The sequence below is a fragment of the Neoarius graeffei genome, chromosome 1, assembly GCF_027579695.1.
Source record: "Neoarius graeffei isolate fNeoGra1 chromosome 1, fNeoGra1.pri, whole genome shotgun sequence".
Classification (NCBI taxonomy): Eukaryota; Metazoa; Chordata; class Actinopteri; order Siluriformes; family Ariidae; genus Neoarius; species Neoarius graeffei.
In genome coordinates this window covers 57,604,335-57,610,334 of record NC_083569.1, presented here as the reverse complement: position 1 = coordinate 57,610,334, position 6,000 = coordinate 57,604,335, and positions in this window count along the sequence as shown.

Genomic DNA, 6,000 nt, shown 5'->3' with positions numbered 1-6,000 from the left:
CTGCTGACGTTTTCCAGCCCATAATATGTTTAAAACCTGCCAAAATGCACTTAAAACCGCCCAATCTGGCAACACTGCACACATGCTGCTTCTATTGAACGTATACATAGTTTGCACATGATGTCACAGAGTCGGGGATTCCCTAGTGGCGGCCATTTTGTGGGTCAAGCTTACCGTACGGGTCACTGAGCACACATTGTAACGCGCGAGTACAAAGTCTTCAAAAGAACCCAAGCAGGCTATTTAAAGCTAGCAATGGTGCACACCTGTTGTATTCACGGCTGTCGTAATAGGTCAGATGATGACGTCAAGCGGAGCTTTTATGGAATTCCCACTGTACGGGAGCACGAAGGCGAGCAAACAAAGAAACTCAGCATACAAAGGAGAAATTTATGGCTTGCGAGAATCAACCGCAAGGATTATCAGCCTTCCAAACACAGCAAAGTCTGCTCCGATCATTTTATAAGTGGTAAGTTGTTTAAATAAACAATCAATTGTGTTTAAGTTTGTTTTTGGAAACCAAAACATCGTGTAAAAAATCTCTTGAGAATGCCTAACTGGAACCACTGAGTGTACGTTTACATTGTAATGTACACTTAATATCGCTCGTTTGTCACGTTTCTATTTGACACTTGTCACTACACTCACGCAAGGGTCATTTTTGAAAAACATTTTAGGTCTATTCTGTATGATTTGATTTGTGTTTAATCAACTTATTACGGTTGCATAACATTCAACAGTCTATTTAATGCTAGAATATATAAAGTTGTATATATCAGACAGCCTTTAAAGTTTGATGAAGTCAGTTTCAGGCTTTGGAGCAGGCTTTGGCAGTTTCAGGCTTTGGCAGCCCTGCATAGTCACTTGAAAATGCATCTTTGTCCACTTCATAGGGGTCAATTCCACCAATCAAGGCCAGTTTGGCTGCATACCGTTGTCGTGAGATGTCGTCTAATGTATCTATATACTTCAGTTTGCTTGATTTTGCCGACATTGATCTTTATTTTAGAAAACTGACTATATAACTTCATAAATTTGTCCGAGATAACGTAGCCGGTAATGGCGATGGTCCGTTTTGTTTGACCCACAAGATGGCGGCTGGAGGGCTTTCCCCGGAATGCCGTGACATCAGTGAAAACTATGTATAGACGGAAGTAAGGCGGAAGGTAATTTGTCGACGTCACCTCAAGACGACGCCAACGATTGGTCAAATTTGTGGGAAAGTTGCGGTGATTGGATATAATTGCAGCACCGCCCTGAATTCGCGGGGATTGGTTGAATTTGTGTTGAAGTTGCAAATCGCAACATCGCAAAATCCTGGAGGGTCTGATTATATTTCCTTAAAAAAATAAAAAACACTCATGAGGAACAGAAACGCACAATGTGGTTCAGAAAAAAAATGTGTTTACTGTCAAATACACATCGGACTACATATCACATAACACAGCAACTATCACGCATAGTGAGGAAAAACACAGTCTAATGTTTCAGGAAATAGTGTGTAAAGTTCATGTGGTGTATTTATTTGCAGTATAATTAGTGTACCACATACCAAACAACTACTGTAATTGTATACCCATTTCTCCCAGTTATGCTGGTAGTTAGTGTGGGTTTTCTTATATAATTTGCTAAAAAGGTCCTGGGTTCGAGCCCAGTGGCTGACAAGGGCTTTTCTGTGTGGAGGTGCACCAGTTTCCCCCACAGTCCAAAGACATGCAGGTTAGGATAACTGGTGACTCTAAATTGACCATAGGTGTGAATGGTTGTCTGTGTCTATGTGTCAGCCCTGCGATGACCTGGCGACTTGTCCAGGGTGTACCCCGCCTTTCGCCCGTAGTCAGCTGGGATAGGCTCCAGCTTGCCTGCGACCCTGTAGAACAGGATAAAGCGGCTAGAGATAATGAGATGGGTCCTGGGTTTGAGTCCAGTGGCTGACAAGGGCCTTTCTGTGTGGAGTTTGTATGTTCTCCCCATGTCTGTGTGCAGGTGCTCCGGTTATCCCAACAGTCCAAAGACATGCAGGTTAGGTTAACTGATGACTCTAAATTGACCGTAGGTGTGAATGTGAGTGTGAATGGTTGTTTGTCTCTGTGTGTCAGCCCTGTGATGACCTGGCGACTTGTCCAGGGTGTACCCCGCCTTTCGCCCGTAATCAGCGAGGATAGGCTCCAGCTTGTCTGTGACCCTGTAGAACAGGATAAGTGGCTACAGATAATGGACGGATGATACGGTGGTGTAGTGGTTAGCACTGTTGCCTCACAAGCAAGAAGGTTCTGGGTTCAAGCCCAGTGGCCAACTGGGGCATTTCTGTGTGGAGTTTGCATGTTCTCCCCGTGTCTGTGTAGGGGTGCTCTGGTTTCCCCCAAAGACATGCAGGTTAGGCTAACTGGTGGCTCTACAGTAAATTGACCGTAGGTGTGAATGGTTGTGTGTCTCTATGGCTAAGTTTACATTAGACCATATCTGTCTCATTTTCTTCGCGGATGCACTGTCCGTTTACATTAAAATGCCGGGAAACGGGAATCTGCCAGGGTCCACATATTCAATCCAGATCGTGTCTGGTCCGGTGCTGTGTAAACATTGAGAATACGCGGATACGCTGTGCTGAGCTCTAGCTGGCGTCGTCATTGGACAACGTCACTGTGACATCCACCTTCCTGATTTGCTGGCGTTGGTCATGTGACGCGACTGCTGAAAAACGGCGCGGACTTCCGCCTTGTATCACCTTTCATTAAAGAGTATAAAAGTATGAAAATACTACAAATACTGATGCAAACACTGCCCATTGTGTAGTTATGATTGTCTTTAGGCTTGCCATCCTTCCACCTGCAAGTGGTAAGTGACGCGCATGCCCGATATGCACTGGGATCACACACACAGCGGCTCAGTCCCGAATCACTGCTCGTGCGCTTCACTCGCGCGCTCTGTGAGCTGCGCAGGGCCGGAGTGCGCACCCTCCAGAGGGCACTCGCTGTTCAGGGCGGAGTGATTTGGAGCGCAGGATGCCTGCAGAGCCGAGCATATCCGTGTATTGGCGTTGCTGTGTGCATGCGAATCGTGTATTGGCGTTGCTGTGTGCACGCTAATCGTTTTAAAAACGTTAATCTGATGATCCGCTGATACGGTCTAATGTAAACCCCACCTATGTGTCAGCCCTGCGATAACCTGGTGACTTGTCCAGGGTGTACCCTGCCTCTCATCCATAGTCACTGAGGATAGGCTCCAGCTTGCCTGTGACCCTGTAGAACAGGATAAGTGGCTACAGATAATGGATGGATGGATACGTTGGTAGCTAGTGTTGGTTTTCTTATATAATTTGCTAAAATAGAATTATTATAGAAGGGTGGTGTAGTGGTTAGCACTGTCGCCTCATTATACATCGCTCTGGATAAGAGTGTCTGCTTAATGCCTATAATGTAATGTAATTTGTGGGTTTGCGCCGGGTTCTCCGGTTTCCTTCCACCTCTGAAAACATGCCAGTAGATGGGAACTGGGAAGCCCATTGTTCCCACCATCAACTCGACATCCACCATGACCCTGATCAGGATAAAGCAGGTAATGAAAATTAATGTATGAATGAAAGTTATGAGTTATCCATTCTGGCACGTTCTAGGCCTACATCTAATTTGGCTTTGGTTATTCTTACTGTCCAGCATGAGTTGGGTGGGGTTTTGAGTTAGTTAGTTAGTTAGTTCTGTGGCTAATCACCAAGTTTATTATTTACTATTGTGCTGTCAGCATGTGTTTGAAAATCAAAGAACGGGCACATTGTTTTATGATGCTTTCTGGTTATACAGTACTTCTTTCTTGCCAACACCACAATAGGTTCCATCGTGAATCCTTTAGGTTCCTTTTGTTTGAACTTTAGAACCCTCAAAGATTCTGTGTAGAACATTTTATTTCAGATAAGTTTCAAAGTAGAAACTTAAACACCTAGAAAGATCAACTAAAGAACCCTTGAGGAACCATTTTCTATGAGTGTACACTTTAAGGGTTCATAGTTGCTCTATAGTATAGGAATATGCTGAAGAGATTTGGTCAAAATACCCACAAGGCTACAATGGTGATTTAAGTCACTATGATCTCGACATCATGCATGAAGTCTGTATGCATTGCATAGAAGTAGTAAACTTCTCAGAAATGGCATTTTCAGTCAGAATCGGGGAGGCAAAGCCTAGTCCAAGGATAGACATGTCAATGGTAAAATTTTACTCAAAGATTGAAAGGTATGATTAACAACAGGGGTGGTGTAGTGGTTAGCGCTGTCGCCTCACAGCAAGAAGGTCCAGGTTCAAGCCCTGTGGCCGGCGAGGGCCTTTCTGTGCGGAGTTTGCATGTTCTCCGCGTGGGTTTCCTCCAGGTGCTCCGGTTTCCCCCACAGTCCAAAGACATGCAGGTTAGGTTAACTGGTGACTCTAAATTGACCGTAGGTGTGAATGGTTGTCTGTGTCTATGTGTCAGCCCTGTGATGACCTGGCGACTTGTCCAGGGTGTACCCCGCCTTTTGCCCATAGTCAGCTGTGATAGGCTCCAGCTTGCCTGCGACCCTGTAGAACAGGATAAAGCGGCTAGAGATATGAGATGAGAAAATGATGTAGTTAATTCTTTAACAACACAAATGTTCACCTCAAGTGTTCACCAATGTGTTTTATTAAACTACAAAGCAAAATAAGCATATATCAATACAATTATTATGTTGCATATTGTCCAAAGTGACAAGTTCTTACAATATACACTTACCAAGCCCTTTATTAGTCACACTATACTAATTCTGAGTAGGGCCTCGCTTTGCTCTCGACACAGCCTCAATTCTTCATGGTGTGGATTCCACAAGATGCTGGAAACATTCCTTTGAGATTCAGGTCCTTGTTGACATGATTGTATCACACAGTGCCTGCAGATTTTTCAGGGGAACTTTCATGCTGTGAATCTCCTGTTCTACCACATCCCAAAGGTGTTCGACTGGATTCTGATCCAGTGACTGGGAAGGTCACTGAAGAACACTGAACTCATTGTCATGTTCATGAAACCAGTTTGAGATTTTTGCTTTATGACATGGTGCATCATCATGCTGGAAGCAGCCAGTAGAAGATGGTAAATTGTGGCCATGAAGGGATGCACATGGTCAACAACAATACTCAAATATACTGTGGCATTCAAGTGATGATTGACTGGTATTAACGAGCCCAAGGAGTGCCAAGAAAACATTCCCCACACCATTACACCAGCCTGAAATGTTGACACAAGGCAAGTTTGGTCCATGGATTCATGCTGTTGGTGCCAAATTCTGGCCCTACCTTTTGTGTGCCTCAACAGAAACTGATATTCATCAGACAAGGCTATGTTTTTCCAGCTTTCTGTTCTTGGCTGACAGAAGAGGAAACCAACATGATCTTTTTTTTTAAATACTTTTTTGGGCTTTTTTCACCTTTATTGGATAGGACAGTGTAGAGACAGGACAGGAAACGAGTGGGAGAGAGACGGGGAGGGATCGAGAAATGACCTTGGGTCGGCATCGAACCCGGGTCCCCGGATTTATGGTATGGCGCCTTATCCACCTGAGCCACAACGCCCCCTAAACCAACATGGTCTTCCACTGTTGTAGCACATCTGCCTCAAAGTTCAATGTGTTGTGCATGCAGAGATGCTTTTCTGCTCACCACAATTGTACAGAGTGGTTATGTGTGTTACTGTAGCCTTTCTGTTCAGCTCGAACCAGTCTGACTATTCTCCATTGACCTCTCTCATCAACAAGGCATTTCAATCCACAGAACAAGGACTCACTGGATGGTTTTTCTATATTGCACCATTCTGAATAAACTCTAGAGTCTGCTGTGCATGAAAATTTCAGGAGATCTGAACTTACAGAAATATGCAAAACAGCCCATCTGGCACCAAAATTATGCCATGGTCAAAATCACTGAACTCACATTCTGATGGTTGACGTGAACGTTACCCTAAGCTGGTGGCCCACATCAGCATGATTTTGTACATTGCACT